Source organism: Ips typographus, linkage group LG7, assembly GCF_016097725.1.
Source record: "Ips typographus isolate SLU linkage group LG7, UJ_Ityp_2.0, whole genome shotgun sequence".
NCBI classification, from domain to species: Eukaryota; Metazoa; Arthropoda; class Insecta; order Coleoptera; family Curculionidae; genus Ips; species Ips typographus.
Genome location: NC_138428.1, coordinates 8,282,125 through 8,308,740, shown reverse-complemented (window position 1 = coordinate 8,308,740; position 26,616 = coordinate 8,282,125). Strand labels below are relative to the sequence as shown.

Below are 26,616 nucleotides of genomic sequence, written 5' to 3'. Positions count from 1 at the left end.
ACTTAAAAATGAACCCCCAGACGAAGGGTCAAAATATTTGAGAAATCATAAATCAGTATAGTTTGTCCAAAAACAAGTTATTCCGAATGAAACTGATGTACTACCTGCCATAAATATAGACCAAAATTTATTTAGAGTTTGGCAGCCGGAAATCAGTGTGAAGAGAGAGAGAATTAGCTATGTTTGGAAGAAACTGAGAACCAATGCAACTTTGCGAGTGTCATCTTTTGGCAAGATGGCCATGCCATCTTTTAGTAGAGCATGTTGTCTATTGCTTAAAACGCATGCCATCTTTTAAGCAAATTGGGCATATTTATGTAAGGGATAAACACACTTCAAAATAAATAAAAGTTATAAATTTGTTGTCGAACCTTTTATAAAAAAAGTACAACATAGGTCGATAAAAAAGGCTATGGCAAATAACTAGTGCATACAATTTGTTTAAAAACATAATAATTTAAAACTGTATTATTAAATGTTTGCCTTTTATCTTCAGAGTGCCACATATAAAAATAATTACCTTAGTATATAGGGTGTTCAATTTTAAAGCAAATCTTTTCTATACCACAATTTTCTGGGACAGCCTGTTCCAACCGACACTTATTTTTTTCAATTCGGCAAGACATAAATCCGTATGCATCCGAGGGATTTCAGGTGCAGCAGACTGTATATTAACTTGTCTTAAAATGTTTTTATTTGTAGCTTATTGTAATTTGTTGTAATTAGCACATTTCGACTCAAAGTCCGTGATCGGGCACTGAACAATTTCGTGGCTTTCTGCCCATCGACTGCACCTTGGTTTTCGGGTACAGTTTTGTCTTGAATGTCCCCAGGTTTGACATCTTTGACATTGCACAATTTGTTTTTGATTTCTTCGATTTTCCCACGTGACTCTAACAGCCATAACCGTTTTAATTTCTTGGTTTAGTTTAGTTACCGTGTATTTAGAGTCGGTAACTATTAGGTAGAGTGGTCGAAATGTGTTTTTCATTTTGTAGATGTTGTGGATTTTCATGTATTCCTCATGAAGATCGTGTTTGATTTCTTCTTCACTTATCTCACCGTCAAGTCCACGAAGCACAAATGCATAGGTTTTTTCTTCGGCCGTTGTGTACGTATGGAATTCGGTGTCTTCCTGTTTCAGTTGTCTCAAGAGCGTCTTGTAGTCATCGGCGTCGTCTGGATACAATATAACCGAGTTTTTTGCATACTTCAAAGTTATATTCTTTTTTGTAATTTTCTTTATTTCGGCTAGAAAAGTTTTGTGACAGTGTAGTTTGCCTTTTATAACTGTGAGGGGTGGTTTGTTGCTTCCTTTCGATTTTGTTTTCAGTGTTGTGTTTGTCTTTGTGTGTATCATTTGTTCGGTGCTTTCTTCGTCCTCCATTTCAGTGTCTAAATGTTGTTCATTGTCCAGTACGTTGTATCGATTTTCAGTAGTTGGGCTGGTCGGTTGCGTGAATAAGTGTTTGATTTTAATACACTTCTTTGGTGTTTTAAAACCAATATTTTGTATCCATCGGTTTTATCAGCGGTTCGGGTTCCTTATCGCTAGGTATAGTGGGTTTTTGCTGCTTACCCGTCGTGCTCGTGCTGGCTTTTTTCCGCTGCATGTTGTGTGTCCGTTTCAAATGTCCGATAGCCGTCTCCAGTGTTTCGGCTATGTTCGGGTTTGATGTGCCTTTGGGGTTGTTTACAAGGCTTCGGTGAAGATTACTGCAATCTAAACACTTCAGAAGATTGATATTTTTCTTCAGCTGCTCCACAATTTTTAAAAAACGTTACGCCTCCAGGATATTTTACCAATTTTCAAGTACTTGGCTCACCAAGACCTCAAAATTCCAATTCAATTCGTAATACAAATGTGTTTAAACCTAATCCAAATAGACAACTTGACAAATCAACTCCAATGAGTTTATGCACTAGAAATAGTTATTTAACCAATCGTTTTCCACGTTTTTCTCAACCTTCCACTTCTTATAATCCACCTGCAATCCAGAATTTTATTTCTGAAGAGTTATATAACACAGAAATTCAACAAGTAAATAACATGGAAGAACAGTTTACTGGAGCAGTTTCTGATCAATATGCACATTTTTATGATGAAGAAACAGGTCAATATTCAGTAGATGAAACCTCAAATGACACTGAGTTTAACCAAAATACCTGCAAAATTGACAATAAATTGCAAATTCAAATTTTTTGATAACGCCTCTCGAACGAACAAACTTAATATCACCACAAAGGTGCCTCAAAAATTTTCATTTTATTTCAACAGCTCAAATGCAAGTGAATTAGCTTACATTGTTTTTCCTGAGTATAATATTAGAGTGCTCATTGATTCCGGCTCAAAGTCATTTATTGGCATTGAACTTGCATTTAAGTTTTTTCCAAATTCTATAGTAAACGATCCATTTATTGTATCAACAGTTTTCAATCAATCTCAAAATAATTACAGTGCAATAATATCTGCTCCTAAAATGTTCAATCTACCAGAAATTTTTAAATTGAAATTTTATCTATCTAAATTTCATGAATTATTTAATGGACTTATTGGTTTAGACACCCTCAAACAGTTAAAAGCTAATGTCGATTTTGAAAGCAGTTTCTTAACAACTCCTTATACTAAAATAGTCACGACTAGCGTCAATATTGTCACGACTAGCGTGACGTGTTGAATTTAATTCAACTTATTTGCCTGGGATCTCGTTTCAGCGTGAAAATAAAACACAGTTAACTCTACCATCAAGTTCTATTAAATAAGTACGTTAACCTAACAACTCCTAACTTACTAACTAATAAAATAATCGGTTTCCTAACCCAACAAAAACGTTGCTAACTTCCAATAAGATCATAATCAAACAGGCGTAAATCAATACACAACATAAAAGTACAATAAACATACTTACATCGCTAATGAAGACAGAATATTGGAGAGAGGCTTGTCACTTGGAGCGCGTTCACGGATAACTTTACTTGAGAATTACGGACATGTCTAATAGACGTTTGCGGTTCGGTTTCTAACGTGGTGCACAGCAAAACTGGACTGACTGGAATGAACCCCTCTCTAGGGTACAAATTCCTTTTTATAGCATTCCAAACACTGGTTCCACCAATCAAAAACTCCCAGACCTGATCTCCTCTAGCCGACAACTCGTGACGACCTTTCGACCCTCGGTACTTGGAAGTATTCCGCATATTTCGCAACCCAGCGTCCGGTCACACTCCGGTGCATAGTTTTGCTATTGAATCATAAGTGCAGTTGCACTCTGACCGCATTCCACAATTTTAATGTTCCCGCTCAAGTAATATAAATTCCACATTTTTTAATGATTCCGTTCACGAGTTCCCGTGCTTTTCCTCTTCCGTCGGCTTCAGAAGTGTGGGTGGACGACGCTATAGATTCGTTATCATCGTCTCTTGGGAGGCCTTCGAGGTGAACGCTTCCCGACTTCTTTGGAGGAGAAAATATTGACAGGATGGACTGTCGGTTTTAGCACAAGATGAATTTGTGGTTCAAATTTAAAATGCTACTCGTATTAAGGCTTTATTGGCAGATGGTGCAACTATGCTTTGCTACACTTTGATCTTGTGTATTCGAATTTGTTTCAAATGCCATTTCGGCAGTACGTTTTCGGATTTCCTTAGGTAAACTGTTTATTTGGGACCTATTTCGAATATGTTCACGAGTAAATTCCAATGCCAAATATTTTATGAAATGTCTTCGATGTTTAATTTCTTCGTTTTGATAATCCGTGTTGTAACGCCTTTTCGTACCGGTCCTTATACGGTTTTTGCCACACCTAGGGGTAGGTGTATCGAAACTCGGGCGCCACCTTAGTTTTATTTGGAGAAGCGTAACTAAGGAACTCGCTTCGTATACCTGGGGAGCTTTTACACAGTCGAAGACAGAGTTCACGTTTATCTGTAAATGGATGAAGGGAGTGGGACAAAAATAAGGAAACACAGGGTTGTCAGCAAAACTAAACAAGTCGTGTTAACCAGGAAAAATAACAGTTAACAATCATTCATATCCTAACTTACTTAAAAACTCTATCACAACAAAACAAACGGAGAACAACACAGTCTCGTGTTCAAATCAATAAACGGTACAGTCGGACCTGGAGATCCGAACTAAATTAATACGGTAACTTTGAAACGGAAAACAAACGGACAACACAACCTAGTGTTCAGAACGGGGAACGGTTCGGAGAACTAAGACGGTTTCGAAACGGTTTTTTTTCCCAGCCAGGGTAAACCGACGGTTACGGTATGAATGACAGATTCGGACGGTACGAAAACTGTGCTCTGGGGTACAGACGGGGTCAAAGTATCGGTATCAGCTTTCAAAAGGTCGGCCCTCGGAGTTGACCAGTTGGGGGTTAAAACGGCCGGAGCTGACAGTCCGAAGAAATCAGTTTGGAAAGACATGGGTGAATTCAGGTTTGGTTACAGGATTTCGGACCCGTTGCCTTCGAAGTCAACCGGCAGTGTTATAACAACCGGTACCGGCGGTCCGAAGGAAACGGTTCGGAAATACCTAGGCAATAGTGAGATTGTAGCCTCCGAAGTTGACCAGCAGTGTTATAACATCCGGTACTGGCAGTCCAGAGGAAACAACTTAAATCACCGAGTGGTTTTTGGAGTCGTGGCCCTCGAAGTTAACCAGCAGTGTTATAACATCCTGTACTGGCGGTCCGAAGGAAACGACTCTAAAATACCTTAAAGCTTGCCCCCAGGAACAATAAAATTTACCGTTCTGCTGGCTGAAGCGTCGGTCGGTAGTCGGTTTCAAGTTCTTTTCGGCTTCGCAAATGTGGTGCGATGGTCCGGGAAGAACTGACAATGTAGCGCGCGGCGCATTTTCTGTTTACCAGCTCGCGAGTCGCGACGGCGCGTTGTTGTTTCGTTTACTTTACCGTGGCTGCGCGTTGAATTTTTATCGATCGCGGCGGTGCGTTCACCATCATCGCGAAGACGCATTATAACTTAAGCGTGTGAGGCTGCGCATTGTTTTCTTTACTCTAATACTATATCAACAAAAGAATTAGTAACTTCGTTACAGTGTATACTACGCAAGCGTTAATTACTGCTATATTGAGTAATGTATAAAAATCTGCCATTGGTATCTTGAAACCGAATATGTAGCGCAAAGCTTATCGACGACATCAACGCCATTTTTTCACATTTGGTGTCAGGTGTGGCGTTATGCTTAGTATCTTTCAATGCTTTTTGCTAAGTTTTCTTTTGCAAGTTCATGGGAAATTTGCATTTTCTTTAACATTTCACTGGCATAATTTTCGTCCAAGTCGTATCGTAGTACGTGATCATTAATCGTTAAATGAATTGGTAGTTCTATATCTCGACCAAACATAAGAAAGAATGGACTATCTTTGGTAGCTTCATGAGGTTGATAGCTTATAGGAATCCGTACCAATAGCCAAATTTCGCAACATTTCGGCATGGCTTTCATTATCCGGGTCAAAAACGTTTCGTTTTCCATCAAAAAATACTTTTTTTTTTCAGTTTCTACACTAAATTTGTGTAAAGTTCACGCTGAAATAACTTACCTTGCTGATAAAAATTAACAGCAACAATCTTACGAGAGTACCCGCGTGGTGTCTCAGACGCGCTTCAAATAAATCTCGTGTTCTTTATACAACAAACGCTTGTAGAACATTGCGGTATTTTCTGGATGCTCAGTGCAGAGTTGCCAACCTTCTAATATCGCCAGATAAAGAAAATAAAATAGCCAAAATGTAGCCAACCCTAAGAACAAAAAATGTAATAACACACTCATTATCTTTAAATAATGAATAAAGTGATTGGTTCAAAATAAATACACATCTACAGTTCCAATTAAAACATACTCTAAATTAAAATTTAAACTAAATTCAACAGCTAACAGGACAGGCCAAAAATTCTGCGGAATGGATGATTTCCAACACCTCATCATCATTTGTTTGATCAGTATTATGATTTTCTTCTTTTTTATTTTGAAAGCTATCCATTTTTAAGTCCTTCATATTGATGAGATCCTGGGTGGATATTTTATTTTCATTTAAGACTAGATTAAATTCAATACCCAGTTCAATGTTGTTTGTATCAAGAAGAGCTAAATCATTGGTTATATTGTTGACAACATCATTAAAATTAAGAAATACCGGCTTAAAAATTTTTGCAGCCAGAAACATTATTATTGTTTGGACATCTTCAAATGCTTTATCAATTTCCAAAAAATCTTTTTGAAATATCAAATTTATTTTATTCATTTCATATAAAATGGGCTTTAAGAAGAGCAAATATAGGTAATTTTGAGAATCGAGAGTTAGAAAATCCCTTAACATGCTATTTAAAGTCCTAGCCGTGTAAGATTTTTCTTTGTCTACAACTAATGCAAAGTAGGCTTTTAACTCTGTATACTGTATATACTGTATATTTTAACTGAAATTTCTTGGAAAGAAATCGAACGGTTTCTTTCAATTTGCCAGCAATTTAGTTACTTAACACCAGATATCATTGATGCTAGACGAGTATATAATTACTTACATTTTTCCAGCAACAAATGTTTTTATGTGAGAATAAAAGCAGATAAAGCTAACTGTTTTTATTCAAACTAAACTATAATTCCAATATATTAACATTCACTGAAAAGTGAAAATCCTTGCAGTTTACAGTTTTCTTTATGTTTAACACACTATCATTAGGTGCTTCAGTAAACTGCATTGCTGAACCTCAAGCTAATATGTCATGAGTATATGTAGCCTTATCTAAAATCATGTTAAGTAATAGTAGTAATATTTTTGGATAAAGTGTAGTTTGTGGTGAGTTTAAATATTAGTTCTAGAAACCACTTATATGAGACATCTACCTATCAAGTACTATGATTGTAAAGAAAACATCTTTGTGCTGCTGCAAAGTTTTTTTTTAAACAATAAATCCAATATTTAATAAATATAAATGTTTGAGATATTTTCTTCCTATAGATATTATCTCAGAAGAATGTATTGTCTCCATTCTGTTAAGATGGACTACTTTAATGAAGAGAGGGAATCAAATAGTAATACCAAACCACGGACAACTGGACACAATGGGTATTAAGTGCATATTGTGCACCCGAGCATCCACTGTGACGTCACCCGGCGTATCGCATTGAGAAAAGAAGTTTCGCTGATAGGCCATCTTGGATCTGCTGTCAAAGTCAAATGCCAACTTGTCACTTGGCTTTTGTTTTTGTTTTGTTGTGTCAAAAAAATTAACATGCAGCTAAAATAATTCTATTTTTATTACAATAGTCTAATAATTGGTGAAGATTATACACTAAATTCAAGTAAATGTATATTTTTCAATGGTCATAATGCACACCCCAGCCAGCAAAATAACGTCTTTTTACGTAAATGCACGTCATTTTCTAACCTAAATGACGTCTTTAATGACGTAACTTGACGTCCCGTGGACAGCAGAATGTCACAGCGAATCGACGTCTTTTATAAACGTCCCTTAACGTGACATTCACACGACACAATGTCGTTAATTTACGTCTATAATGTCGTTACTTGACGTTAAGTAACCGATATAGGGCCGATTGCACCGACATATATTTAAGGGCACCGTAGGCTAGGTTATAATTCGACTGTGAGATCATGTGCAAAATGTCACAGTCAAATTAAAACCTAGCTTAGGTGGACCCTACGGTGCCCTTAATTACGTCGGTGTTATCCGCCATTTATACTTAATTAAGAATGGGAAAATTATATTGAAATAAAACTTCAAATCATGTAACTGTTTAATTAACTTGGATTAAGTATTACATATAGCTATAACAAATACGACTCGGTAGTAAATAACGGGTGTTCAATATTTGTTATGGTCGTATAGTTGGCGGTGGTTCTCTCTTTCTAGCATGAACATAGGGCGGAGATAAGTTCGTATATGGTTTGAAATCAACTGTCACTGTCATATAATAATTGTTTACAACCTTATCTAAGAGTTACGTTTATTTTGACAATTGCCATCCATAGGTGACCTGACCATAACAATTATTGAACACCCTTTATAACATTCTTTGAACGGAATAAATGCCTCACATTTTACAAATAAGTATTTGTAAGAAAATCTTCTGATTAAACAAAGTGAACAATAATTACTCAACTGATATTAATTATTTATACAGTGACTTAAACTATTGTTTATTCACGAAAAGAGCAAAGAAAATTAGGTCCGAGTTGCCCAAGTTCTTCGAGTGAATAAATAGGTTTAAATCACGTGTTTTATACAATATTTTATTAAATTTTGACGTTTGTCTACTTCTACTATTTCGACTATTAAATGTTCGTTTGTTTACATATGTAAATAAGCGAGAGTGGTTTAAAAAAAATTTAGTTCACAAGTGAATATAAAGGTACGAGTCCACTGTGTACATTTGTATCGCAACAATGTTGTACAACATACTGGAAACTCATGTTTCCTGTCTTCACGGGGAATAAAACATAAATAAATCATGTTATGCCGCAACACGATTTTTGTTGCAAAACATATTTGATTCACTATGTAGACAGGATCGAAACATGAGTTTCCAGCATTTTGTACAACATTGTTGCGATTTAAATGTATCCAGTGGACTCGTACCTTTACATTGTTTAAATCGTTGCTAAGCGTTAAATAATTGTTGATATTAAGAAAATATTTTATAAAAATCATTATATACGTGGATCGTGAAGTAATGGAAAGACTACATATGAACAATGACTATAAGGCAATATCATACATTTAACAAAAATATCACTAATCTCATACAAAACATTTTCCGACATACGAGTACTACAGATTCTTTGGATATTTAGATTTTGGGAAGAAAAAGGATAATCATACAAAGGCAAGTAAGGTTGTAAATATTTCTGGCATATTAAAAATATTTTGTTATCTGGAGTTTTAATAATATTTTTTAGTTTTGCAATATATCCGCATTTGGTAAGAAATGTTGAATTAGCAATGGAATGGGAATTTACTTCAAAATCAGTACCTTTGTAAATCATTCTTTTGAACTGTTGACATCTATTAACATTGTCCAACAAGGGTCCGTTTCGGTGTTTTAAGAAAAACTGAGTTTCTAATTTATTTGAATAAATTTTGTAACTAAAATTTGTAGTTTCTATCAGTCGTCTATGGATTTGTTGTATTGAGTTTGTTGGTGATCGTATCATACCCTTTAGCTGCCCTAAATAATTTTCAAAGACAAAAGCAGAAGTGACATCTAACGCGCCAAATCTTCTTACATCTTCTGTTAAATGTTATAAATCATGAATTGTGGACCATATATATGTAGGCTTTGTACTTTTAACGTTGTTTATTGTCTAGGGTTATTTATAATATGTACATTTGGTTTGGATGTGGTTACACTGAACGGATCTTCTCGTTAACACTAACAGCAAAGAATTAATTATCAACTGGATGACAATATTGATAACTACGTCTATTTTAAAGTAATTAAAAGCCGTCTGCTTTCTTTAACTTTCGTCTTTTCTTTCGTCTTTTAACTCTTTCAAGTCTCAACCAATACTGACTCTCGCCAATCACGTTCCGCGCACCGGTTAGCAATTCATAGTGCTGTCGCGAATCTATCGATAGTTAAATGTTTGCTTTGGTCGATAAGCGTCACCACGTCATAGTTAGGAAATTTTATAAAACAACACAAACACTCTAACACTAATTAACTAATCCTACAATTCGGCCATACTGACTAGTGATCCGACTCGGATTCACTGAAGTTATCAATCCATGGCTTCATATACTCTGAACAAGATGAAGTTTTTCTTGGTCCGTCATGATTTCCAACTTTAACTACTTCATAGCGCTCATTTGGCATCACGTTGGTAATTTCATAAGGTCTAAAACTTTTTACACAATTTCAATCCAGATCCAAACTGAGTGCGTTTGACTGCCACTAGGTCTCCCAATTTATATCTTGTTGCCTTCTTCCTTCTCAAGTTATATTGTTTCCTATTTTCTTCTTGTACCTTTAAAATTTGTTGCTTACTTTCCTCTCTTATTTCTTGTCGCTGCTCATTAAATATTTCTATCATTTCTTCTTCTATTAACTCTTTAATCAATAGATCTTCTTTATTTTTCATTTTTACTCCAATCAAAACTTCAAATGGTGTCGTTTTGATGCTACGTTGAAAAGTAGAATTCAATATTCTTTGTAGTTTGTCTATATGTGTATACCACTTCTGAGGATTGTCTAAACTTAACTTAGTCAAAACAGGTATTATGATTCGGTTTATTCTCTCTACTTGACCATTTCCTCGTGGTACTCCAGTAGTAATGGTTGTATGGTGTATGGACTCACTTTTACAATAATCTTGAAACTCTTTGGATGTGAAGGCTGATCCCTTGTCGGATATTATTCTCGCAGGATTCCCAAAAGTTTTTTGTTGAAGTGATAATCGATCCAGTACTTCTCTCGTTGAAGTTGTTTTTGTTGCGTATATCCAAACAAACTTAGTAAAATCATCAATAACAACTAGGATGTGCTGATAATTCTTAATTAGTAGAAGGTAACGGTCCTAAATGATCTATGTGATAAGTAGAAAGTGGACAATCACTTTTAGGAATAGGATGGAGCATCCCCTCTTTTTTACCTTCTTTTCTTTGTCCTAATATGCAATGTATGCAATTCCTTACGCAAGCCTTTATCTTCTCTGTCAATTTAGGTATATAAAATTCTCTTTGGACTACTTCAGCAGTTTTCATAACTGAAAAATGTCCAACTTCATGCGCCTTCCTTATAATTTCTGTCTGCATCTGCTTTGGTACAACTATCAACTCTAGTCCATTGTCGTATTTGAACAAAACACCATTTTTGACAAAATAATCCAAATAGCTTTCTGTTCCCGCTAGGTGAGTTATAGCTTTAATATAGTCATCTTGTTCTTGGGCTATCTTCAGTTGATTTAAAACTCCATTTTCAGCGGAAATCAAATGATCAATTACTAAAACTGAGTAACATCTGCTTAAGGCATCGACATGCGCCATTTGAGTCCCTTTTCGGTGTTCAATCTCGTAAGAGTATTCTTCTAACATTAGTGCCCATCGAGCAACTCGTGTAGTCAAATCTTTTTTATCCATGATTTTTTGAAAAGCGGCACAATCCGTTACTACTTACTTCCTGCTCATATAATAAATCGGATGAAAATTATTATCTTCTGGACTCCTCTGCATCAAGCAAGCACCATATCCGTGTTTACTAGCATCAGTATGTACCTGGGTTTCTCTGTCTTGATGATAAAGATGAATCACCGGTTCATTACATAACATATCTTTCAACACATTGAAGGCTGACTTCTGCTCTATGCCAAACATAAAAATCTGCTCCTTTCTCAACAAATTACTCAAAGGTTTTGCCACTATAGAATAACCTGGAATAAATTTCCTAAAATAACCAGTCAAACCCAAAAATGACTGTATTTGTTTCAAGGTCGTCGGTTCAGGAAAATTTCGAATTGCAGCTGCCTTTTCTTCTGATGGCTTGACCTTACCGTCTTCAATTATGTATCCCAAAAATGTAATTCTTTTTTTCAAAAATTGACATTTCTCCTTTTTAATGTCTAACCCGTAATTCCTGGCAACATCTAAGACTATCTCCAAATTTTTAACACCTTCCCTCTCAGTAGAGCTCAAAATTACAATGTCGTCCATATAATACATCGCAATGTTCTTGTTCGATAAGTCTCGAACGATATGACTTATATACCGCTGAAACACAGCAGGGCTATTGCAAAGTCCAAATGGACACTTTAAAAATTCATATTGTCCATTATGCGTGACAAAAGAAGTATATTTACTACTTTCTTCACTTACGCTAACGTGGAAAAATCCGTTTCTCAAATCAATGGTAGTAAAATATTTCGCTCCTTGTAGTCTATCCAATACGTCCTCGATCAGTGGTAGTGGGAAACGGTCCTTCACTATCTTCTTGTTGATTTTTCTGAAATCGCAACAAATTCTAGTTTCACCATTTTTCTTTTTTACTAGAACTATAGGACTCGAAAAATCTGAACAGCTTTCTCTTATTATTTCTTCATTTAACCATTCCTGCATTTGTTTCTCCACTATCTGTTTTCCTTCAATAGACAATCTTCTTGGGCTACTGTAAATCGGTTCTTCATCTTTCAGAACTATCTTCATTTTAATATCTACTGATTTTGTTTTTTCTGGGAAGTAACACTCAATCATCTTTTTGACCTTTTCTTGACAATCTTAATTTTCAATATTAGTAACGTCTACTGCATCATCTTTAGAAGAAACCAAATCAATTTGCATCAGTAGCCTATCTTCTTCTTTTTTATAAATCACAACTTCATTATCACTTAAACTCACTGACACTTGACTTAGTAAATCTTCACCCACTAAAGCCTCATATTTCATAGCACTTGACGGAATAATATGAAAATCTAAATCTACGTCCACATCATTAACTGTCACTTTACCTGAAAACATACCCAAACTTTCAACTGAACTACAACCAATTCCACTAATATTAATAATTTTCTTCGTCAAAGTTATGTTATTAAAGTTATCATAAAAAACATCACTACGAATAGCACTAATGTCGCTACCTGAATCAAACAAAGCAGTTAATTCAACATTATCAATTAATACTTTAACTGATCGTTTAGGCTTTACACTAACAGTATTTACACTCTTGCTCACTTCTGGCTTATTTTTCACACACTTCGTAGATATGTGACCAAAATTACCACATTTAAAGCATTTAGCTCCCTCCCTTTGCTTTATCTGGACATAAATTCGACTTATGACCTTTTTGTCCACAATTGAAACATACCTCTTTATTTTTGTCAGACTTCACTTTCATTCTCGATGAGTCATTGGAAACAAATGTCGATTTTGTTTTAATTTGATTGTACAATTTTACTTTTTCTTTAAAATCTCCAAAGTTTTTTGCTCCGTACAAAACAATTTTATTCACTTGATCATCTGGAATTCCATCGATTATGTATTGAATTATAGTTTCTGCATCAATATTTGCTCTGCTGCCCAACTCTCGCATTTCTAGAACATATTCTTGTACTGGTTCAGTAGGTCGTTTTCTTCGAGACATTAACATCTTATGCACTTGAGCACTACTGACTTTCAACTGAAATTCATCTGTCAATCGTTTTTTCAACTCACTCCACATCTTGATGCCCTTTTCGGCTTGAACAAACAATTTAGCCAAACCGGTAAGTACTTTTTTCGCAAATATTAGCTTTTGAAGTTCATTCGAACCTGTAATTTCAGCCACCTCTTCAAAATCATTAATCCACTTGTCAATTGGGTAATCATCTCCTCCGTCAAAATGACGTATACTGTCTTCCACGTCTCGAAAAGTTAATGAAAAAGACAGTTGCTCCTTTTTAACATTTGTAGGTTTTGTTCTCCTACTAGATTTTGAACTTTTTGAGCTAACCTCTTCGATATCGTCCTCAGAACTGGAGTTTGGAACTTCAATATCATCATCAAAGTTATTATTTTCCTTGTCCGTCTCTCCTTCTCATTCTGATCTTCGGAAGACAAATTATTCAGAAAATCACACACTCTATTAACGACTTCTTTTTTGGCACCAGAATAATCTAAATCTAGTAAGTTACACACCGCGACCAAATCACATAATTCAAACTCTTCAACATCATTTCTTCATGCACTTTATCTAATAGCACAGTGGACATTGTTTTCCTACATGACAAACTGTATGAAAGGCGAATTGTCTGAATACAATTTTTAAAATGGACACTCTCAATTACAGAAAATGGAATATTACATCGGTCGTGGGACAGGTGAACTTAATGCCAAGGATGAGGAACAACTGAAAGAAGTTGCCTCAGAAGTTACTGAGGACAGTGAAAGCATACTGTTAACAGATGCAGATAAAGATGCTTTAAAAGCTTTGAAATTTGAGCTTCGTCCTTCTAGACTTTCCTAAAAAAAAACATAATTTAAAATACCTAAGATTAAATTTATCTCTGTTTACTCTGATTGGAATATTTGGATCATTAAAGATTATAATTTCAGTTGTTCCAACTTCCATATAATCCATATAAACATCATTGTTGTTGGCAAAATTTTCTTGGATTTCCTGATTCAAATTTAGAGTATATACAGCTTGGGGTCTAGAATATCTGTTTCTGAAGGCAAGCACAAAATATAGACTCAAAACTTTGCAGTTACAGATGGGCAGAACCAAGTAAAACCTTGCAAGTGATCTAGTACTAATAGTACCTACATTACTTACCTATGAATTTTCAGTCTTCTTAAAGCTGTATTTCTAATAATAAAATTGCAAAATTTGCATATGGCAGCTTGCCTTTTATTGTCAAGGTGGACATATTTATAATGTAATTTTTCATAAACTGAATGTGGTTTCCTTCCGCGTGGTTCCATTACACTTTTTACCTCCTAACGTCACATTATTAAGAAAAAAGTGTACTTTAAGGAAGGACGGAATGGCTAAGGCTTTAGGGCGGGACGGCGGTATATGGGGGTGCGATAACTGCGAATGCAAAGTCATTTGTCATGATGACCCTAATTAGCATTCGGCATTTAGCTGTCATTAGCGTCAGTTTAATACTCACTACTGTCTGTAGTGTCAATGCTAGTGCTGTCATAATTGTCAAAATATTTCGCGACATTTTTTACGACGTTGGTATGTAAAAATGTCGCAAATGTAGTAAATTAGCTTTATGATAAAGTTTACCCAACCCTGGCTTCTATTGCAGTTGACAGCATTGTTGGCAGTTTACCGCTGTTTGGCGCTATTGACATATGGCGTTTCTGCGTTTCTATGTTTTGTTCACAAAACACTCCTTTACTAGAATGGAAACGTGTGAACATTTAAATAGACATTAACATCAGCGCCTCTCTACGTAGGAAGGAAAAGCTTTAGGTTTCTTGACAATGGCGGATAAACATGAACTATTCATTTCCTACCAATAATTTTTCATTTGCATCATAACCAGTTAAGGGGAATGCCCTGTGTTAGTTAAACCCAACTTTTAACTATAACAATTGCTAAAAATACGTTACAGCTAACACTTGGTTTAAACTATCACAGAGATTACCCACTAATACTGGTTAAAACGCAAACCATACCCATTAAACTGAAAAATTAATAAATAAGCAAAGTAGCATGTACGTGGAAAGATTATATTAAAAAAGTAAAAGAATTACAAACTAAACAACGCATTTTAATGAAATACATAATATAACATGAAAATACATAATCGTCGCCTTACTATCAAAAACTCCAGTGATTTTGACAATAACTTACAGGAAACGCAAAACATGTTTAGTGTGCGCTGATACATTATATGTTGCATTCATAATTTATAAAATGCACCGAAAGGTATACTGAAGTGTTTTTTGGAAAAAAAATCTTGATTTTAGATGTAGAAAGATTTCTAAAAGTCATAACTTCTAATTTCCAAAAAATCAGATTTTGGAGCTTTTGATAATAAGCTGACGTAATATATTGAAATCCAATATCTATTTAACACATTGTATAAAAGCTTCGAACAAAAGGGATATACTCACATGGGATATACACACTCACATTATACACATATTACGATACGAGTATTATATCTAACGTTTACATCGCATTTTCTTAGCGAAGTAAAATCGTTATTTTCCCAACAAGTGCGAAAAGTGATACTTTCCCACACTCTGGCTGAAGTTGGTACGACAACGACACATCGGTACATAATTTTTTCTACGAGCGTTTTCAATAATTGGAATATACAATAATTGAAACTAAATTATAAATTGAAATTGAAATATTGAAAAAAAAAACTTTTTATAAAACTGAATTTAACAATATTGTTCTTTTGGTGTCTTACAGCTAAAACTTCAGAAGGATAAAAAAAAATAATAATAAATTGTACCACGAATTTATTAACACAACTCTACCTATAGTCTTTACAGACCTTTTAATTTGGCCTCATATTTTTGAAATTACTTTAAAGCAATAAGGTCAAGTACACTTTTGTTTTTGAACAATTTTACATTTTTTCTAAATCTGGCATCTTTTCCTTTAGATATTTTATTTTATTTTTTTTCACCAGAAAAATAAGCAGCATTTAACTATGGTTTTTATTACTGTATTGTGAAAATTTTGAGAAATTGCACAATTTATTAACGAAAATTGCAATTGTTTCTCTAAAACCTTCTGTAAATAAGTATGGATATTGACCAAGTGACATACTCGGGGAATTACATAAAATAATAGCTCTATCGATTGGCTTATAAGGAAATTAAAATAAGTGCCCGGGGTTGTTAATTGGTTTCCATAGGTTCTTGCACTAATAAAATCTAGATTTATGTTCGACTATGAATCTGTGAATATATCTTCTTTACAATTGTTGCAATTGTAGAATATAAATAAATCCTACTCGTAAATTCAATAGTTTATTAAATTATTCAGGATGACAAAATAATAATAATAATTTAGGATTTTAAACCTAACATAATACATAATCATTCTGTTCTTAATCGAAAAAAGTGAAAGTTAACCTCTAACCTCTCATCTGTCTATATCGATGACAGTGACATAAGTCGTAGCATGACGTTATTGTAGGTGCGTTCGGAAACCAACAGAGCAGCGCGAGTACTACAACTCGGCCATACCTGACATTTGATTGATCCAATCAAACTTACAAACTCTAAACTTCAAAACATAAGCTCAACTACCGACATAATGCTTAATAAACAGGAAAGTATCCTCTAAATCATAAATAACTACATAAGGTCATAATACATAAGTTTGGTCATAGTACATAAATCTGGCATAAGTATCAGAAACTCAACATAAGTAATAAGTAATCTGCATAAGATGGGCATAAAGACATAATATTTTTACAACATAAATTCGTAATAGCATAAATGTATGTCTAGTAACTAACATAATGTTTCACATAATTAGTCATCAAATCAAAACAGTAATTATAACATAAGAGAGAACTGTAATACATAACATAAACTTACTTACTAAGCATGAATCTTTACTGTCAACAAGATTAGTTAGTTCACATCTTTAGGCTCATTATCAGACCATAATTTTAAATGAGCCGCATCAAACACTCCGGTAAATGGTCTTTGAGTTAATTGAAAATCGTCTAAATCAGATATTAAATACCGATCGTTCGGTAAAACTTTACGAACAATGTAGGGGCCCTTAAATTTTGGCAACAATTTTTTGTTTACCCCAACAGTTACATCAATATTTGGTACTGAAACATAATCACCAACTTTATACTCAACAGGATTACGATGTGATTGATCATAATAAGCTTTATTGTAAGCTTGAGACCTCTCAATTTTTTCAACAGCCCTATTACGTAAATTATAGAAATCACGCTCAGAATTTTGCTCAGTAATTTCATGCAACATTTCTTTTAAAATATCTCTGATAGTTCCTACTTGATTCATTCCGAATAACAACTTACATGGGGTGTCACCAATCGATCTATTAACCGAGTTGTTTAGAGCAAATTCGACTTCAGTCAGATGGAGATCCCACTTCCTAGGATCTTCGCTTAACTTAGCTAACATAGGAATTACACTTCGATTAAATCTTTCCACCTGGCCATTCGCTCGGGGAACACCGGCTGCAACTAAAACATGTTTAATATCTAAATCTTCTGCAAATGATTTAAATGCTGTTGAAGTAAAAGACGAACCTCGATCTGTAATAATTTGTAAGGGTTTGCTATAATAGCTAAAGTAACTGGTCAAATGCTTGATAACTTCATTTGTGCTTGTTGTCCTGCAAGCATACAGTTTTATAAATTTGCTAAATCCATCTACCACTACAAATAAATGTTTATTCTGTCTACTGGTTTTCTCTAGAGGGCCACAATGATCTAAGTGTATCGTAAAGAAGGGTTTATTTCCTTTTGGTATATTATGTAAAAATCCCTCTGGTTTGCCACTTTTATTATTATACACAATACACTTAAGACAATTTTGGATATATTCTCCTACTTTCCTACGCATATCAGGAAACCAATAAGTCTGTCTAATAGCCTCACAACATTTAGATTCTCCTACATGACCTAAGTCGTCATGACAACTTCGAATTATATTATGTTCCATAGTACTTGGTACGTAAAATAATAAAGAACCTTTATCTTTTCTATACACCACTCCATTCCTTAGCCCAAATGGCATCTTCAAGAATTCCCACTGTTGGTCCAAGCATACAAAAGAAGTATATTTTATAGAGGAAGGCTCAATATCAACATGGTAAAATGCACTTTTAAGATCTAGTATAGTAAAGTATCGTTTACTTCTAAGTCCTTCAACTTGATCTTCAATAACTGGCATTGGGTAATTGTCACGTAAAGTTATTTTATTTAAAAAGCGGTAGTCTACACATAACCTAAGATCTTTAGTTTTCTTTCTGATTAATACAATTGGTGAGCTATACTCAGAGTTACTTTTTTGAATAATGTTATTTGTTTCTAAATCATTCAAAATATCTTTAACAGCCAACTTTTCTCCATATGATAGCCTACGAGGCTTGAAATAAAATGGATGCATGTTGAGGATTAACTACAATCTTCATTTGAAATTTAATAGCAGGCTCTAAAGGTCGATTTGGTTCAAAATAAGATTTTTTCATCACATCTTCTATCTCTAACTTTTGATTTAGGTGTAGTTCAGGATTAATATCTAAGCAAACTTCTTGCGGATTAACATAAGAAATATTTAGAATGTTTAATGTTTCCTGTTCGATTTCATTAGATGGGTATACTTGAGAATCAACATTATTAGGTGTAATCAAAATTTGGTTACCTTTTATAACAAAGGAAAGCTGTTCCAAAGCCAAAAAGTCCCTACCAAGCAGACATTTATTAAACATGGTGTAATCTGGCACCACTTTAAAATAAAGCTCAACTTCTACTTCACATACTTTCAGTAAGACTTTAACAGTACCTAAAATGTTTAATTTAGACTGATTCAAGCCCTCATAAACTTTATCAAATCTTGTTTCTGGTAAAAGATCCACACTCTTAACCAAACTATGACAAATCAATGAAATAGGACTTCCAGTGTCAATAATAGCTTCAACACTTACTTTAAAACTATTCTTACTCAACTGCACATTAACCATCATAGCAGGAACAGGCCTTTCTTGTACCATCAGTGCTGTACGGTCTCCTCTGGCAGGCCTCTGATTATTAGCAGGGCAATCCTTTACTTGATGTGTAGTGGCACCACAAGTAAAACAGGATCCTTTTGGTCTTAATGGCTTCCTACATTCAGACACCACATGTCCAGGAGTATTGCAATTGTAGCAACGTACGTGGCTCCCTGCTTTCCTTGGTGGTTTGTTGCTTAAAACTCCTTCAGTGTTGGCGAGACTTGTCTGCTCTTTACTACGGTCACCTTGTCTAACACGACGAGCATTGACCACACGTTCATAACTTACAATGTCCCGAAACAAGTTGTCTTCATCATCATGATGTTTGGACATAATGAAGTTGCTTAAGTCTCTAGAATGTAAACCAACTGCTACCTGTTCTTTTGTCTCCATGAAAGTCAGGCCAAGTACTTTACATAATGCAACTTTAGAATGAAAATAAACACTCACATTTTCTGTAGGCAGCTGATGGCGACTTTGCATCTTCCTCCAATTGTCAGATTTACTTATTTCAAACATAAATGTCTTTTTAAATGCAGTTTCGAACAGATCCCAGCTAGTGAGTTCCTCATTTTTACCTTGAAGCCAATATCTAGCAGCTCCCTTTAAGTTATTTCTGGCTGTTTGCAGCAGAAAGGCATCAGGCCAACGATGGATTAGTGACATACTTCTTAATTGACTCAACCATGCACTTGCCACTTCAGGACCCTTTTCACCGTCGAAAACGTCTATGCTCTTTGATAAATCAGGCATAATGTTAAAATTTGGCACTTGGTTTACATTAGGATTCGTAAATGAAGGTGCCTGTTGTTGTGATAATTGTAACATACTTAACATTTGACTATTCTGCTGCATAAGCATGGTAATAGTCGACATAAACTGAGATGACATATCGGTGGCATTAGTGTTTGGGCTATTTGAGGGGCCGCCCTGTACAGAGAGTCCGGGTGTTGGTGGGGTGGTTGGAGATTGTTGTCCTTTAGCCCCCATGTCATTCTCATCTCCAGGTTGGAATTGTTGGGCCATGAAACGTTCAAATTCCTCATTGGTATGCATCGTGATGAAAATCTTAAAACATCCGGTTAAATAACGGCACTTTGTTCAAATCCCACTTCTGACGTTGTAGAATATAAATAAATCCTACTCGTAAATTCAATAGTTTATTAAATTATTCAGGATGACAAAATAATAATAATAATTTAGGATTTTAAACCTAACATAATACATAATCATTCTGTTCTCAATCGAAAAAAGTGAAAGTTAACCTCTAACCTCTCATCTGTCTATATCGATGACAGTGACATAAGTCGTAGCATGACGTTATTGTAGGTGCGTTCGGAAACCAACAGAGCAGCGCGAGTACTACACAATTAACTTGCTTTTTTTTTTTTTTTGCAATAAATCCGGAAATATACCAGTTGTCCAAGAGCACCCTGGACATAGGAGATTAACATGGGAAAACGGTTTTGATTTTTTTGCTCCTGTACGGTTGATTTTATTGAAAAATCGTAATAATGAAAGTTGTAGTACCTATCATGGACTAGTTTTCTGTATCTTTTTCGGATCTCTAACTTGAGCCCTTTCGTCGTAAAACACGAACAAAAATGAGAAAATTTAAACTTTTGGCCTGCACTGTATAGGCGGTTGTCGGGCAACGGGTAAACAGGTCATTGTTGCTGGCAATAACAATAAATTATTACAAAATATATACATCAACAGCAAATAAAAAACAACCAAAAAATAATAAAAATGTGTTTATATCACTAATAGAGTGATATAAACTTATTCTATTGGGCCGGGTTCAACTTTTTAATAATAGTAAGTTGTAATCATCATAGTTTTAAGACGTTTACTACATGTTGTTATCGACAAAAATTAAGTTGATGATTGTGACTATGACTAAAAAGTTGGGTAATCCCGGCCTTAGTTTTGACCACCCATGTTCTATGTTCTACATGTATTCAAAAATATGCAATTAGTATCTATATGTAACACTATTGAGGAATAACTGCTGAACAGCATCCTTTGTGCATCCTCTTCTACACCCTTCACCTTTTAAATGTTCTGGACGGAAATGACGCCCACACACTCTATATTTGGCATACATTTCCTCAGGGCTCAAGTGGTTTAGTAACGGCGCCGGATTTCTAATTTTTGAAATCCATATTTTAAATAAATTTTCTTCCTCTAATAAATTGGGAAAACGAAAACGACTACTGAACCTATCATCACAACCAGGAACACAGCACTTCAGTTTAGAAGGATTTTTAACACCTTGCAACAAACTCATTTTAAAAAAGCTTAGGATAAACACCTCAACACCGGGACATAACCTTCTAAAGTTCAAATTAATTTCGAATTCTTATGTAGACAAAAACGGCCAAGATACAAGATATAAAAATGACAAATGAATGACTTTAAGCGGCTAGATGATAGTCCATTATTATAGGTAACTGTAATAATTGACACAGAGCCCAGCGCCTTCACAATATGCGATTGGAAGGCGAACTATTCCTTCCGAAAACATGCTCCGTAAATCTTTCTTCTCTAGTAAGGTAATTCTTTGTGGTTTTGTTTGGGTTTGATTTTTGATCAATCTAAAACCATTCTGAAACTAAAAAAAACCTTAATTTTTACAACTTTATTTCATTTTTCATTAATTTAAAATTATTAGTATAAATTATGTAAATCGCATTTTTAGTTCTTTTACAATGCCAGAACATGGATCTTGTTAATATTGTAAAATATTAACGGCAGCAAAAATTTGAGGCAAGGTGATGTAAAAAAAAAATATTCTTTAATGACTATTTAAACCAGACTACAGTCTTAAAATTACTACTATAATTTACTGGAATCCTAGCTTGCTGCGTTCAGACATTAGTCATAAGGGATACTATGGCTGATGCTGCCCCAGGTACGATTACAAAATTGCATAGATAGCCCTACTGATGCATCTGCATCATTACTACAAGTTTTTGTAGTCTGAAATTTTTTAAGGGTGGTCAAGTGCCTATTTTACAGCACTGCATCTGGTATATGCTGCATAAATCACTAATTTTTCATGTGGACGAAAAACAAGGATATAAACATGAGAAAAGTGTTCTAATTGAGGACCAAACTACCCACTATGAAGACTGGAACATTATGTCACGAATGGAAAATCCATTAACTTAAAAGATGGACTTATTATTTAAAAGCATAACTTCATTAAATTGAAGCAGATCTTCGGAGATGGCAAAATAATAAAATGCGCGAGCCAAAGTTACAGTCAGAATGCACATAGTCCATCATCGCTACTTTTAGCCATGACAAATCCCCGCTACTGTTGCGATGCGGGCGACGAGGAATAACAAACTACGTCAGCCAGTCAATCGGGTATAAATTAAGCTCTACATGCGTGGAGACGAGAGACGATCAGAGATAGTCGAAGACTCTGCCTCAGACGATAGAGCCCAGCCAGAGGACTCGGCTCGCACCACAAAATGTAGCCGTCCCGAATTCTGCAACCCGCGCCTTGTTCGTAATTAATTAAATAGTAAACCATTTTCTAAATTATAATAAATCGCGAGTGTCAAACCCTTCAGAAAGCTGCCCTCATCATTGTGTAACAAATGTATGATTTAATTATTGTAATATTTTGTGCATGTAAAAGGTACTGTTTGAAGTGTTTACTTTCGGGAAATACGATCGAAAGTTTTATTCCGATTCACTAAGTTGATAAACCAACCATTTTGTCAATTAGATTTAACTGTTATTTAGTTATTAAATTATATTTTTCTACCAAGTGGTTTGATTCTACCTCTGAAACAAGATCTCGGTAAAGGCGTTTATTAAAGTAATAAAAGCACGTCTAGTTTAACTTGTTGGGTCAAAAGGGCTTTACAAGAGTGAAACCTTGTGCAATGTTTTCAACAAGCAACAGTGGACAAAAGAGCATATTTTAAGGTAAGTTAACTGATTTTGCTGAAATTAACATTATTATGATAATTTCAATTCTAACATTGAATGAGAAGTCAAAAGTATTGCAGTTTTCATTATTGTTTTATGTTTAACATAATAATCACCAACAGATAGTGTAGTAAACTCGATTGCTGAACCTCAAGCTAATAATATGTATTATACCTAGTCTTATCTAAAAGCAGCGTTAAAGTAATAGCAGCAATAAGGTAGTTCGCTGTGACTTTAATTAATAGGTCTAGAAACTACTCATATGAGACAATATTTACCTATCTAGTAGTATGATTGTAAAGCAAACATCTTTGTGAAGCTGCAATGGTTTTGTTCAAAGAAATAAGCCAATACTTAATAAAGCTGAATTTTTAGATATTTTGATTATTCAAGCTTACCACTTTATATAAATACTTTATCAGAAGGAAAGTAATACCTCCACTCAGTGGAGTATAAATGTAACTAAGACTAAATTCAGCGTATTTGGGAGAAAACAGAGAGTTAGTAATATAAATGTGGACAACATATACATTAAAATAAACGGAAGTAGAATAACGTATAAAAAAAACATAAAGTATTTTGGAGTAATTTTCGATCCAAATCTAAATTTCCGAGTACATGCGGATTATGTTATGCAAAAATATTCAAAGAAAAATTTTTTTTTTTTTCAAGACACCATTTGTCTGTTTATACTAGGTTGATGTTGTATAATAGTATTGCGTTACCGCATCTGCAGTTCTGCTCGACACTTCTCTATAGCCTACACGACTACAAAGTACTGTAGCAAGTTCTTTTCGGAGTATTTGCGATATGGACTCGAAATCCAACCCAGAAAACCAACAGCGAAAAAAAAACGCAGACGACTAGGTATAACGGCCGTTTATTTGGTGTTAAGCGTTCGGCGGAACAAAACTAAATGGAAAAACGAACTTAGGACAACTTCATTACAATAAAAAATAAGAATAAGCCCTCACCTAGTACCAGGCAAATGTATCCACTTATCCCTAGTATAATTGCACACACAACAACCCAAAGGCTACCAGTTTCGCCTCCAAACCGAATATAACCGTGTCGTTACTTTTAACCAACCTCAGTACTATCTGGAAGTCCTGACGCGCAAAAACCCGAATTCCTATCGGACGCAAATGACTATACTTCTAAACGGCACAGTACTTGAGTTTCAAGTGGTTCAAAACAGAGCAATGAGAACAATTTTGAAATGCAATAGGTACACTTCTATACACGCAATGCAGGAAACCCTCAACATACTCCATGTAGAACAAAAAATATGGTTTGATACCAATGTATTTGTGTACAAACTAAAGAATGAATTATTGCCTGATTACATTTATACAAAGGTAGAAATTTTTTCTGACGTACATAATTATAATACAAGACATTGTAAAGATTTCATAATTAGTAGAAAATGTGAATTAAATTTAGGTTTCAATTCATTACTGTATAGGGGACTTCTTCGATTTAATTGGTTGTCAGTCAATATAAAGGAATCGCCTAATGTACCGGGTGACCCAATAAGACTGTTCCTCGACCATATCTCGGGAACCGTTCGGCGTATGACTTTGGGACAAAACATTTTAAATCGTCCATGAAGAATCGCAGGAACATATTTTAAAGTTCTAAAAATGACCACCAGAGGCCGTAACTGCAAGCTTAAATTTTTAAATTGCATTTTTTATAAATTTTGCACAATAAACTAGAATTTTTTTTCCACATTTTTAAAGCGAACCAATTTATCTATCATTTTCGTAAAATACAATTTTCTGTTATTTCAAAAACAAAGATGGCGTGGGGTGTTCAATTGTTTTTGCAATAACCTGCTTTAACTTCTTAACGGTTTGACCAATTTCAACAAATTTGGTATTGTCGAAAAAAGCATTTTTTGGGCAATAAGAATCAACCAAAATATAGTTAATTTAGTTGAATATTTCTCCGCCAGGGGGCTAGCTTTGACACCATAACTCAAATTCCAAAAAAGATAAAAAACAAATGGTATGATATGACTTTTTCTTTATGAAAATTTTAAGGCCAAGGATCGCGCGGTAAATTTCATAAAACTATCAAAAATTTAGCTACATAATGAATAAAATGTTATAGAAGCAATTGTAAGTCTAAATTGAATTGATTTAGGCATTATTTAAAAAATACCATATATCAGAACATTCATGTGGTTCCAAAGGGACTAAACCTTATAGCTTATGTTAAACCTTCTTTTTAAGTTATACCTTATACTTTTTAATTTTCAAACGTATTATATATTGTTTGGCAGAAATTGACTCCAAAAATCACACAAAAACAGGAGGACATTACAATGCAATAGACAAATTCCGAGTGTAACATTAAAGTGACTTAATAAGTTCAGGATGCATTTAGTCGCTTTGGAGCAAGATGAATGTTCTGACGATATGTGGTATTTTTTAAATAATGCCTAAATGAATTTTATTTAGACTCACAATTTTATTCACTTTTATTCATTATGTAGTTAAATTTTTAATAGTTTTATGAAATTTACCACACAGATCTATTAATCTCATTTTCTCAATATTTCAGGTTAGGAACGATAATTTAAAAAACGGTTTTCACTGGCCTATTTGGATGTTATTTGGCTACTTTTTCATAAAGAAAAAGTCATATCATTCCATTTGTTTTTTTTTATCTTTTTTGGAATTTAAGTCATGGTGTCAAAACTAGCCCCCTGGCGGAGAAATATTCAACTAAATTAACTATATTTTGGTTGATTCAATACCGAATTTGTTAAAATTGGTCAAACCGTTAAGAAGTTAGAGCTAGTTATTGCAAAAACAATTGAACACCTCACGCCATCTTTGTTTTTGAAATAACAGAAATTTGTTTTTTACGATAATGATAGATAAATTGGTTTGCTTTAAAAATGTGGAAAAAATAATTCTAGTTTATTGTCCAAAATTTATAGAAAATGCAATTTAAAAATTTAAGATGGCAGTTACGGCCTCTGGTGGTCATTTTTAGAACTCGAAAATATTTTCCAACGATTCTTCATGGCCGATTTACTTAAAGAAATGTTTACCCCAAAATCATACGACGAACGGTTCCCGAGATATGGTCGAGGAACAGTCTTATTGGGTCACCCGGTACAAATATTTAAAATACAACTGGGAAAACACATTCGAGAAAAAATGTATATGCAACTTTCTAGTGATTTGCTTGTTGGTTAATTTTTGGGACATGTGTGAATTGTATTGTTTTGTTTTTCATGTAGCATTATCGCTAAATAAATACTATTATTATATTAATACTGTGCACCCGAGCACCCACTGTGACGTCACGCGAGGTAGCGTTTCGAGAAAACAGGTTATGCTGATAGGGCCGCCCTCTTGGATCTGTTGTGTTGTCAAGTAAAATTCCCAGATTCCCACTTCACTTGTCACTTTCACAATTTGCTTTTGTTTATTTGTTTTAGCATGCTGCTAAAA

The 26,616-nt window shown here is 34.5% G+C and overlaps 1 protein-coding gene across 2 annotated transcripts in view; it reads right to left on the bottom strand.

The window, feature by feature from the left end:
- LOC145732027 (uncharacterized) overlaps positions 1-26,616 on the bottom strand; it is a 143,048-nt gene that overhangs the window by 92,964 nt on the left and 23,468 nt on the right. The gene's annotated exons all lie outside the window — the stretch shown is intronic.